A 13,017-nucleotide genomic window follows, 5' to 3' on the forward strand; every position below is an offset into this window, starting at 1 on the left:
TCTATGGAGCTGCTTGAAATCTCCCTTGTGCTCTTTCTTCTGCCTCTGCAGCCTTCTCCTGAACCCAGGTTCTTCTATTTTGCCTGCATTTCTTCTTTATTCTCTTGTGTTGGAAAAGACTGATGTCTATCATTGATTAGGGTATTTGTGCTACAGACATTTAAGAGCCATTTGCCATTATTAGTTAGTTAGTTAATATACATTCCATCACTGCCTATGATTCCTTCCCAGCCAGTAGAGTTACTGCCAACTGTGCACTGAAGTTGCCTATCATCAGCTTGATATCATGATTAGGCACATCATCCGATACTTGCTGCACCTGCTCCCAGAATGCATTATTTTCACTGCCAACTGCTGAGTTGTCAGTGCATATACTTGGATTATTATACACTTGACATGCTTTGTTTGCTGCTCTTACTAGTCTGTCTTCCCCAAGCCACAGGTTCTTCATTGTGAGGTTACCCAGGGTAATTCCTATATCACATTTGTATGTTCCTCTTCCTAAGACCATAGCACGATCAGGCTCTATCTTGCCACTCCCTGCCTATCTTGTGTCATTGATGCCAGGTATATTCAGATGGTATTTTTTCATTTATCTTGTAACTTGTACCAGCGTTCCCATATTATACAAAATAGGTATGTTGCATGGGCTGACTCTTGTTACCAATGTGGCCATCTGGCTTTAATGTCTCCAGAACTCACTTTCCTTTCTGCTTTCACCAAAACCTGTCATAATTGAGTGCAGGTGCAGCTCAAAACCCACTGCCCTCAAGTTTTGGTTTGGTTGAATTGTTTCTGTTGCAGTAAAGTTTTTACCTGTATGGGTTGCAAAACTTGTGAGTGCAAAGCTAAGGGAAAATCCCCAATCCTGATCATTTTCACTGGGAAGTCCATTGTTGTGATGCATCTGCTGCACCATGTGGTTGTTGGCATATGTAAAAACTAATAGGGGCCTGGGATAGTGGTAAAGGGGCATTACCCTTAAACATATTTTTTCTCTCTCTTTCTGCACTCTGGAAAGATAGATTAGGGTCTGGCCCAAGCAGATATTATACTTTCTATTGTATAAATATGCTTTGTCCCTTCATTTTTGCAGCCTAGAAAAACAGATAAGTATGCAGTTGCTCTTCTTTGTTGTGTCTTCTACTTACCCTCACTGGCTCTGTATAAGATATTTTTAGGGTTACTTTTCTTGTAATCTCTGTAACCTGTTGATTTGGAAAGTTTGTAGTGTAGAAAAGTGTTGATTTAATTAGAAATTTTGTAAATAGTAATTAGGGGCAGGTATAGTTGTATTCATCACCTGCTTATTAATATTCATTGTGTAGAGGTTAATATTACTAATACAATTTTAGGGAAAGTAGTGATAGACGTGTGAATTAACATATTAAAATAGATAAAAGGGTGTAATTGGTGCCAAATTGTTTCCACTCGAACATTGTGTTGACTGTCTGAGGTAAACGTGTGTGGGCAATAAAGCAGTTCTGTTTACCCCATCTGCTCCTGGGGTGCCTGTTTCTTCTCTAACCGGGGTCTTTGCAAAGGCAGCTGAGCCTAGAATACGAAAGTGGGGAGCAAGACCTGGCCTGAGAACATTGGAGACTTATTGGAGAATGGGTCTGTGATAAGGGACTTCAGGTGAGAGGCTTGGTAGGTCTCTAGTATGGGACATGTTGGCACTCTGGTGTAAGTTAAGGACAAAAGAAAAATCTTAACTATGAATTTCTGTATCAGTCTTCTCTTTAATGTACGTACAAGGGGTTTACACTGCACCCTCACTGATCCAGCTTTGTTTTATATAATATGTTATCTAACCTGTAACTGGGTTTGACTCTTTGAAGTGTTTTGGGATTAAAAAGTAAAAAATAGCGCAGAGGGGAAGAAATTAAGTTATAGACAAGAAAAGGCTTATTTTCAATGTAGGTTTAAAATGAGACACCCACTTTAATTTTGTTCCTAGTTACCGCTGTGAAAATCATGAATCCACTGCAGTTATTGGTGTTATGTTGGAGTGACCTATCCCTGAGGAATCAATGAACAGACCCACACAATAGCTGTATTAGGTGGCAGATGCTGCAAAGGTGAAGGCACTTGCACCAACCCTGGCACGACTGTGTGGAAGGATAATGAGGATAGCAAGCACCACTGCTGTGTGGGGACAATTCTTCATTGCCATTTGAGGGGTTGTTATGCCACTTCCCCTTCTTGCTGCTAGGCTGCACTAGCTTGCATGGGTTTTTTGGCCTCCTGTTTGCCAAAGTAGATGTGTTTGGTTTGACTGTGTGGAGGGGTGAAATGAACCAGCAGCAAGAGAATATTGCACTTGCCAGAAACTCAGATCAAAGGCTGACTATTTCCAGTAGAAACTTTCCAAGTTAGAGCAAGGAAAGCAAAAGTGAACTTTGTCACCTTTGCACGCCTACTCCACTGGATTGTGCTTGCTGCTGTTCAGCCTCATTCCAGGAGCACAACCCAAATTACAACATTTTTAAATAATACTAAAAACGTCTCAACCTATACTTGACATATATACAGGTTGAACCTCTCTAGTCTGGGATCCTTGGGATCTGACCGGTGCCGAACCAGAGAATTTGCCGAACCATGGGGCAGTCAATATTGTCTAGCAGCATTACCAACACTTTCACTGCTTACTAGGCAATTAAGACAGGAGTAAATTAGAGCTAAATAACAGCACAGAACACTGAGAGCCAGACCAGGTGGCTATAAAGAAACTTTATGGGACTGTGGGAAATGTGGTCATACCCATGATAAGTGGACAGCTGGCTAACTAAAATCATGCTGGGCTATGGCTGTTACCAGGAGCGGTCCGAGGCCGGCTGTAGCAGCTGGCGCCCCAGGCTGTGATGTAATCACGGGGCACCCGTGCTGCCGCCGGTCTAGGCGACCGCCTAGTCTGCCTAGGCTCACGGGCTGCCCCTGGATGTTACTGGACCAGAGAGTGTTGAACTAGAGAGGTTCAACCTGTACTGTCTTTCAGTGCAAGAAGCCTGGTGCACATTTGCAGGACAATGTGCCTATAGCAGCTTAGAACAATTTCAGTGCAGGTATATAGAGATAAAGCACCTTGACAGTACTACTTTAATAGAGCTGTGATATCTGAACTTTGCCTGTCGTACCCCTCCCTTACCAGGAATGGCATCTGTCTGTGCCCCACCCACTTTCAGCACTGCACAGTTGGCTCAGCAGAGGAACTTGAGCTGAAGGTGGGGCCTGAGTTTGGCTGGGACAGAGTGCGGCTGGGGAAGGAGATGGGCTGGGTAGGGACAGCTGTAACTGGGGCTGGAGCTGGGTTCGGGGGTTGGAGAGCACTCCCTCCTCACCTTTGTGAGGCCTGGCCTGCCTCCCACTGAGGGCCCCTGAATATTCCTCTGCAGCCCACTAGGGCGCACTCTACAGTTTGGGGACCACTGCAGGAAGGCCTGTGTAAAGCACAAACACCTACTTTTGAAAATGGTCTTCATTTTCTCTGTGGGGATGTAAATTCTTTTCCTTTGGGAGGTGGTAAAATCTTTGTGGCATCTGACTTCACCCCTGAGCAGTGTTGCTGAGGTTAAAAATTCAGGATTGCTGTCACTGGCATTCTGTTTGTGGCTTACCTTGAAATGGGCTCTCACACCCCACCTGTGGACAAGCTGATTGTTCCGTTTGCCTCTTTGATAGTTGCCATGGGTCTGTTCCTCTTCATGTGTAAATAGCAAGTTTGGAAAAACAGCCCCACCTGTCTTCATCTGATGACTGAGATGTCAGATGTAGTAGAAAAACAGGCCTTCCACATTTATTTTTGGAGACATGTCGTAAATTCATTTGCAGCCACACCAGAACAGCTCTGACATCCTTTCACAACATAGATGTTTTTCCATGGACATTTTCTATTGATCGCTGACCTGCTTGACTCACCATAGTAACAAACATGGAAACTATAGACCCTTCTGACATTTGGTAGACAGGGTAGTACAATGTGCGTGTATAGTGTTAGATTAAGTGTACAGAACTGTTGTTTTTTGTAAAGCCAGGACTCCTGTAGGATTGCTTTCTAAAATTAATTACTACAGAGGATGGTATAGCTTTAAGGGGATGAGTTGGCCACAGTGAAACCTGAGATAGGCTAGGCCCATCATTGCGTGGCAAGAGTAAGTTTACTTCTATTCAATTTTCAGTCGTTCTATTATATACAACAAGCATATCTAGAACAAATGTAATGCTTGTGCCTTGATTGTATAGAGAATGTGGTCACCACCACTGTACATCTTTTTCCCATTTGAGGCTTCAGCAAAATAATGTCACTGGAAACTTGGTTTTGTTTTGTTATTCAGGGATGGGAGGAAGGGAGGAAAGAGAGAGCGTGAGAGATGTGTTTGACTTGACAGTATGGGGTAAACTGAACCAGCAACAGGACAACATTGCACTTGTCAGAAACTCGGAGGAAAGGCTGCTTATTTCCAGTAGAGACCTTTCCAAAACCCCTAAGGCTAATTCTTGCTCTTCACTCCTTTCATCTAAGTTATTAGAGGGAACATGATAGCAGTTTTCAAGTATTTAAAAGGGTGTTACAAGGAGGAGGGAGAAAAATTGTTCTCTTTGGCTTCTGATGATGGAACAAGAAGCAATGGGAATAAATTGCAGCAAGGGAGGTTTAGGTTGGACATTAGGAAAAACTTCCTGTCAGGATGGTTAAGCACTGTAATAAATTGTCTAGGGAAGTTGTAGAATCTCCATCACTGGAGATATTTAAGAGCAGGTTGGATGGACATCTATCGGGCATGATCTAGACCCGGAGTGGGGAACCTAAGGCCTGGGGGCCAAATGCGACTCCCCAGCTTGACTGGATCTGGCCCCCGAGGCTCAGGGCTTCCCCCCGCACTGGAGAGCCTGAACTGGTGCTCCAACCTCTCGCCATCCCTCCATGGGGCTGGAGCACATGAAATCTACTAGCTTGGGCCTCCCAAAGCTCTAGAATGAGAGGGGAATGTCTTTCTTCTTAGTTGGGGGCTACGTCAGTGAAGATGCTGTTTGAGTGTTTTTGCTTCTCACTTGTATGCGGCCCTCAATTGATTTTTCTGTGGGTCAGTGGCCTCTGACCCAAAAAAGAGTTCCCCGCCCCGATCTAGACAGCACTTGGTCCTGTCATGAGGGCAGGGGACTGGACTTTATGATCTCTCGAGGTCCCTTTCAGTTCTAGTGTTCTATGATGCTAACAGTATCGGCATGGGCTTCTAGTTAATGGAAATATATCAGTGGGACTAATGCTACTGCTATGGCCTAGCCAAGTCCCAAGCCCGTGTGGGGGAAGGGTGTGATCAGCCACTGGCACTGATGCAAATGATTAAATAATGTATTACAGTAGTTGTAGCTGTCAGGGAATCAGATCCCCATGACCCTAGGTGTTGTGCTAATGTGAAGTAAAAAAACAAACAAACCCTACCCCTAGAATTTATGATCTTGGGGCATGTCTACACAGCAGTTGGAGGTGCGTGCGTAGACATAAGCTACATCTAGACTGCAAGTGCTTCTCTGGGATACCAGAGGTATCCTGGAAAAGCAATGCCATGTCCAAGGAACACATGGATGCGTTCTTTTGCCATCTCTGTAAATTTTGGTTTATGAGGAAGAAGGGATGGCTCAAAAGAGCAGGTTTTTCTTAAATTTGGCACCATGTAGATGCACCAATTTTGGAAAAGCCTCTTCCAAAAGAAAAGCGGAAAAAGATACGCAGTTTGCAATATGCATACCTTTTTCTGACTTTTCTTTGAAGTTTAGATGTAGACATACCCAAGCTAGCTTTGATTTAGCTAGCATGACTATCATAGTAATGGAGCAGGCTATAAAAGCCTTGGGAACTTATTTGGCTGCTGGCCTGCATTGAAGCCTGTACTGCTGTGGCCTCATTGCTGCTGGTGTGGCCTCACAGCAGTTCCAGGCCTCAGGGCAGAAAAGTCACATACAAATGTACCGCCTGACATCTGGACGGTTTTGCACCTGCACTGGCTGATGCCCTGCTGGTTACTTTGCTGGGTGCCTTTTCCTGACACAGATGAGGCTTCTGCATGCCCAACCAATAAGGTTGCCATCTGTGTAATTACTAATATGCAAAGACCCTTACCCTGCCCCTCTCTCATCTGTTCCCTGAGGCCACACCCCTGTACTACCTCTTATCTGAGGCCTTGCCCTTCATTCACTTCATCCCCACTCCCTCTGTTACTTACTCTCCCCCACAAGCACCAGGTTGGGATGTGGGGGTTGGCTGGGGTATGGGAGGAAGTTCAGGAGGTGGGCTCTGGGAGGGAGCTTCATTGTGGAGGGGGAACAGGAGTGGGTTGGTCTACGGGGGGAAGCTTGGGTGTAGGATGCAGGTTTGGGGTGCAGGGAGTTGGTGCTAACCTTCTGTGGCTTCCAAAAGGGACCAGCACACCCTGGCAGCAGCGTCTAAGCAGAGAGCCCAGGAAGTCCCCTGTATGCCACTGTCACATGCACTGCCCCCTGCAGTTCCCATTTGCTGCAGTTTCTGGCCAGTGGGAGCTGCAAAATCAGCCTGCTGCTTCCAGCCTTTTAAAATATGCAAGCCCCTGGGCAGCTGCCCCCTTCGCTCGCCCTCCCCCAGTGGACCTGAGTCTCAATCTACACATACCATAATCGCAACTCCAATTGCAAAATAGACATACCAGTGGTTGTATAATGACAAGGCTCAACAAGTAGATCAAAAAACCTTTGCTGAAGACATAGAAGGCTGTAACCATGAAATAAGGTTTGCATGGTAAGTACAAGTCACAGGTAGGTTGCATCTAGACTGGCCGCTGTCTACACGGGCCGCTTGAATTTCCGCAAGAAAACTGGCTTCCTACTGTCTGAAATCAGTGCTTCTTGCGGAAATGCTATGCTGCTCCTGTTCGGGCAAAAGCCCTCTTGCGCAAATGCTTTTGCGCAAGAGAGCCAGTGTAGACAACGCGGTATTGTTTTGTGCAAAAAAGCCCCGATAGCGAAAATGGCGATCTTGCGCAAAACCGTGTCTAGATTGGCATGGATGCTTTTCCGCAAAAAGTGCTTTTGCGGAAAAGCGTCCGTGCCAATCTAGACGCTCTTTTCCGCAACTGCTTTTAACGGAAAACTTTTCTGTTAAAAGCATTTGCGGAAAATCATGCCAGTCTAGACGTAGCCATGCTGTTTCAAAGACTCTTAAACACAGTCCACAATCAAGTCTGTCAATAGTAAGGTGGGGCATTTCCAATTCTAAAGAGTAGTTCACATATATAGTTTAATACACAGAACCACCTTCTCAATGCCTTTTCCAGAAAAGGAAGGTTTGCAAACGAGTGATAGATGGCAAGGGTGTTACAGTCAAGAAATGATTTTATTTTAAAAGGGCCAGACCACAGCCTGTTGGAAGATTGCCAGCACAGTGAAGGCTCAAGAGTAGATGGGGACATGGGTAAGTACAGCTTTTATATGCTCCCCACCATACTGCTGATACTTTAGCCGGCATCCTCTTGTCCGATGGGCAAGCTGTGGCAGAGCAAGGCTCATTCCTGGTTCTGGATAGAAGCAGGGAGATTAACTCTGCTTTTCCTGCAGTGGAAATGTATAGATCTATACATTCCGATCAAGACTCAGTAGCCTTCCCCTTTCGAAAGAACCACATCTAGACTGCGATTTTACTTTTGAAAAAGCACCATGACGCGATTATGCAAATGAAGCGCAGGAAATTCAAATCCCGGCTTCATTTGCAATTTCGAAGTGCCTAATTTACATCCCTCTGTCGAAAGAGGGATGTAGTCTAGACACACCCTTGGAGAGGTGCTAAATCGGTACATTTCCCAGCCATACCCACTCCTGGGATACCTGTATCCACTTTGCATGCTGACCTGACAACTCTGGAAGAGAGAGAGAGAGCCAGAGAGTATGGGGTGCTTGCAGGTGTTTTACCCTACTACTCCCTCAATCAAGGCAAGGGGCAGCATAAGTTCTGCCAGTGGAAATGAGGTAATTGAAACTCAGTAGGACAAGCAAACCCCTCCCAGCCCAGCTGCTTATATGATAGATTAAGTATAGTTCCAGTGAGAACAAAGTAAAGATGCACATGATTCTTACTGTCTACTTAGTTATGTGCTTTTAATAATGAGATTTTGTAACACTGCCTGTACAGTTCTATTACCCATATTCTTACATTTTGAGATAAAAACAGTTCACAAAATAAAATAAGGCTATGTCTTTCTGCATTGTTAAAGGGTATTTCCTAAGTGAGAAATGATTTGTTTCTTAAAACAGCTTCCTCTCCCCCCACCCCCTTTAATTAGCCTTGTTCATAATTCTCCTTCAATTCTGCTTTTTCAAAAGGCATGCTTTTTTTTTTTTTAATTCAGTAGAACTTTGTTTGCTTGCAGGAAATAAGAATTATTTCAATCAATATTTCTCCTTATTTTAAAAAATGAAACAAAAGTCTCTTTTTCCGCTGAAAAATCCTTTTTGAGCTTTTCTCTTCACTGTTGTCTCCACACCCTTCCATGCCTGAACTGCTGCCCAGTGTTCTGTTTTTGCTATAATTGTGACCTCTTGGTTTTGTTATGTTTGGCTTTGTTATGTAAAGCATTGAGTACATTTTTTGTCACAAAATAAATAATTATTTCAACACTAAGTAGAAAGATATAAACATCAGTCAGCTGAATTCTTTTTATTAGTTTGATTTTACAAATCATTGGTTTGGATATTACAGTGAGAACTTATAGCTGGCCTACAGCTGTTATCTATTGTTTTATTGGTGGGAAGGGCAAAGGAAATGAAGCCGGCAGGGCTGTGTGTTAACTGTCAAGCCTAATAAACACACTTGTCTGTAAAAGCTCTCACATATCTACACTTCTCTCTTCCTTCAAATCCTGCCTTAGGACCCCGCCTAACAAACTGCTAAATGAGGGTATGTCTTTATTATGAAAGTAGGTTGAATTGAGGTCAACTTTTAGCATTCGATTTAATAAAGTCGAAGATGCATGTCCCCCACTGAGTACATTCGGTCGACAGAGTGCATCCCCATTGCCATGGCTACAATCGACTCTCACAGAGGTGCACTGTGGGTAGTCATCGCACAGTTCCTGCTGCCCATTTGAACTGTGGGTTAGGCTTCTGTTTGATGGGACAAAAACATTGTCATGAATGGTTCTGGATACATGTCGTCAGCCTCCTCTTTTCTGTCCTCTCTCACTCTCTCTTTGCACCTTTTTCCCCCTGGTTATCTGTGCAGATGCCACAGCACAGTAAGGATGGATGCCACTCAGCGGTATGCTCCTATGGCAAGAATTGCAAACACCTCACCCATTATCCTGAAATTTGTCTAGGGCCTACCCAGGAGCTGTGTGCATGAGGAAGAATGTTAGAAGGACACACACAGACATGCAGGAACCCACTGAATGTGTTGATTGGCAGATGCTGGCAGCAGTCGGGCATGTTGACACAGTGGAACACCGATTCTGGTCCCAAAAAGCTAGCACAAATTGGTGGGACGACGTAGTTATGCAACTGTGGGACAATGATCAGTAGCTAAGAACTTCACATGCATAAGATCACTTTCATGGAACTTTGTGAACTGCTTTCTCCGTCCCTAAGGTGCAGCAATACCAGAATGAGACCTGCTCTGACAGTTGAGAAGCAAGTGATGATAGTCCTATAGAAGCTTGTAATGCCAGACAGCTATTGGTCAGTCAGAAATCAAGTTGGAGTAGGTAAAACTCCCATGGCAGCTACTGTGATCTACCATGGTGGCTGCTGTGATTGCCCAGGAGAGTGCAGGGCAATCAGTACCCTTCTGCTAGGAATGATAGTGACTCTGGTAAATGTGAGAACATACTGGTTGCGCCTTTGCCATGACGGGGTTCCCTAACCGTGGTGGGGCGATAGATGGATGCATATACCTATCTTGGCACCAGACCACCTTGCCAAAGAGTACTGTACATAAACTTCAAGGAGTACTTCTCAATGGTGTTGCAAGTGCTGATGGATCACAAGGGCCATTTCATTGACATCAACGTGGGATGCTCGGGAAAGGTGCATGACGTGTTCATCTTTAGGAACTCAAGTCTTTACAGAAAGCTCCAAGTTGAAACTTGAAAATTACAATTGGAGATGTTGAAATGCCAATAGTTATCCTTGGAGATGCAGCCTACCCCTTGCTCCCATGGCTCATGAAGCTGTATACAAGCAGCCTAGATAGCAGTAAGTAGCAGTTTATAGGCTAAGGAAGTGCAAAAATGATGGCAGAATTTGCCTTTGGCCATTTAAAAGGATGCTGGTGGTTTATGGAGTAGGTTAGACCTTAGAGAAAGTAATATTCCTATTGTTGCTGCGTTTTGCATGCTGCAGAATATCTGGGAAAGTAAAGGGGAAAGTTTCTGGCAGGGTGAGGGATTAAGACAGATTGTCTGGTGGCCAATTATAAGCAGCCAGACACCAGGGCAATAAGGAGAGCACATTGAGATGCACTGCACATCAGAGAAGCTTTAAAAAAACAGTTTAGTGAATGACCACACAATGAAGTGACAGTTGTGTTTGTTGCTCATTACCAAGCAGCCCTGATGTATACATATGCCCTGTAATTTCCCCCCCTCTACCCCCACACCCAAGGGCTTGTGTTTACTGCTGCGGAGATCGATGCTGCGGCAGTCAATCTTCCAGGGTTTGCTTTAGCGGGGCTAGTGACGACTGCTACGTTTTAATGCTGACGGCGCCCCAATCAACTGCGGTACTGCTCATAGTCACAAGGAGTAAGGGAAGTCGATGGGAGAATTTCTCCCATCAACCTCCCATTGTGAGGCTGTCCCAGAAAATTGATGAAAGGTACATCAACTCCAGCTACGCAATTGTCGTAGTTGGAATTGCATATCACTTTCATGGAACTTCTCCGCCGGTGTAGACCTGGACTCAGTTGGTACACTGAATAAAGATCCCATCGTTCTGAAATTTTGCATTTTTATTTAGGCAACACAGTGAACACTGGCAACAGTGAATAGAAAAAGAAAAAGACTGGCAGATGTAAGAAGGGCCTGATAACCCAGGTCTGGGGAGGGGCCACAAGGACATGCAGCTTATTACAATTGCCCTGTGTAGCAATCAGAGCTATGCGGATGACAGCCTTCTGCTCCATACGCCATCCCTTGGAGCCTTAGATTTGAGTGAAAGGCTTCCAGGCCCTTCCCTTCCCCCAGTGGTGAAAGTATTTTAAAATTTCTTACAGGTACTGTCCTATTGCAACCTAGGATCCTGCCAGCTCTTTACATAGCTCCCCACTGGCTTTTGCTGCAGCTCTGCCAGCTCTTATTGAAGCTGAGCACCAGGGCGCACCGGCTTACTTTCACCTGTCTCCCAGATGTCTCCTCCTCCTCCCCCTTCCAGGACATCTGGGAGTGTAGGGTATAAAACTAGGTGAGGAGGGCAGGTGATTTATCAATGGGTACAGGGAGGCTCTGTGCTCTAGATGCTTTTTCTGCACCTCTACCAGGTGTGTCATCAGGTCTGTTTGCCCCCATGAATCTCAGTATCTTGTCCTGTGTGTTATGCTCATGTTCCCTGCATGCTTTCCTATCCTCCCATTTGGTGCAGATGACCTCTAGAGTTGTGCCCTTTTAGTGTGACCAGATTGCATGAACTTGTTAAACATTTCATCCTGTGTTTTTTTTATAATCTTCTGATCTCTGATAGCCTACCTGCTAGAGCAGGGGCAGAGACCACATACAGGCGGTCAGCTGCATTAGAAAAAACAAGGGTAGAATTTATAGAAGATAGATTGTAAAACCCAGAAAGTTAACGTTTTTAAGCTATATCAACACTGCCGGCAAAACCGGCAGAGAGTATGCAAATGAAGCGCTGATTAGCATTTTCTCATGCTTCATTTGCATAAACTATTTGGGCCGGTTTTGCGCAAGGGGTTTTTGTGCAAAAACAAGCAGTATGGATATTTCCTTTTTGTGCAAGCTCCTTGTCTTTCCCAGAGAGGAATAAGGATCTTGCACAAAAAGGGTTTTTTGCGCACAAAGGAAACGTCCATACTGCTCAAATAGATTATTCAAATGAAGTGTGACAACATGCTAATCAGCACTTCATTGCATACTCTGCTAGCAAAAGCCAGCAGCATAGACAAAGCCTTACAGTGAATGAAGCACTCTATAGCACAAAGTACATGTGTTCGATACAAGGCTTAATTTTTCATTTTTAGTTGAGCACCTACCAGTGCTGAGCAGCAAAACTTTGCAGGTAGGCAAGCACGGTTAGCAACTCATTAAGAGGGGTATTTAACTTCCACTTTGAAAATATATGGGAAAGAGTTCTTGCAAACCACAGCCCCCATTGGTTGTGTGTTTGCATTTCCAAAGAAGGGCAGCAGGTTTGGGGTGGAGAGACACAGACATGCATAGTCAGTGTGTAGCCAAACTGTAATATTTTAATATTGTAAGAATATAAGTGCAATGATAGCAAAAAATCCTATATGATTTGCTTATAAGTTTTGTATGATTCTATGATTAGACGACGTTTGCTGTAAGGTCTTGCTTCCTGTTAGCTTTACAAATTAAGTTGTACCTCATGTCTGCATTACAAACTAAGTTGTGTCTTCTAGTAACTATGGAATCCTTGGTCTGAAACTGCAAATTGTTTGGTGCAAATGGAGCATGTGTGTAAGTGTGAAAGCCATCACAAATGCGTACTCGGTCAAGAAGTGGGAACCTTGAAGATAACTAGGAAACATCCATTGTGTCTGAGGCTGATTAGCAGAACTGAGGAACCCTGAAGATAGACAGACACCCCCAAGAGTGAGAGACAAACAAAAGACAATGATGGGAAGACTGACAATCAGCATCAAAGGATAACTGTGGGAGAATACTGAGATTGGCACTTTTTAAGCATAAATGATGGCAGCATGACACTGCCTGTAGACGCAAATACCTGTAGACTCACAGGGACCTTACATGTATAAAATGGGGTACTTTTGCCATTAGGCTCCAATTTTGGTCCTGCAAGCCAAGG

General features: G+C 44.4%; 1 long non-coding RNA gene across 1 annotated transcript; it reads left to right on the forward strand.

Moving 5' to 3' along the window:
- The first annotated feature begins 1,507 nt into the window (after window positions 1-1,507).
- LOC142829250 (uncharacterized) lies at window positions 1,508-12,803 on the forward strand. The gene is made up of 3 exons (XR_012903677.2): window positions 1,508-1,638; window positions 7,379-7,444; window positions 12,611-12,803. It is a non-coding gene; the product is annotated as an uncharacterized LOC142829250 (long non-coding RNA).
- The last annotated feature ends 214 nt before the right edge of the window (window positions 12,804-13,017 follow it).

The sequence above is a fragment of the Pelodiscus sinensis genome, chromosome 1 (assembly GCF_052426305.1).
Source record: "Pelodiscus sinensis isolate ZL-2025 chromosome 1, ASM5242630v1, whole genome shotgun sequence".
Taxonomy (NCBI): domain Eukaryota; kingdom Metazoa; phylum Chordata; order Testudines; family Trionychidae; genus Pelodiscus; species Pelodiscus sinensis.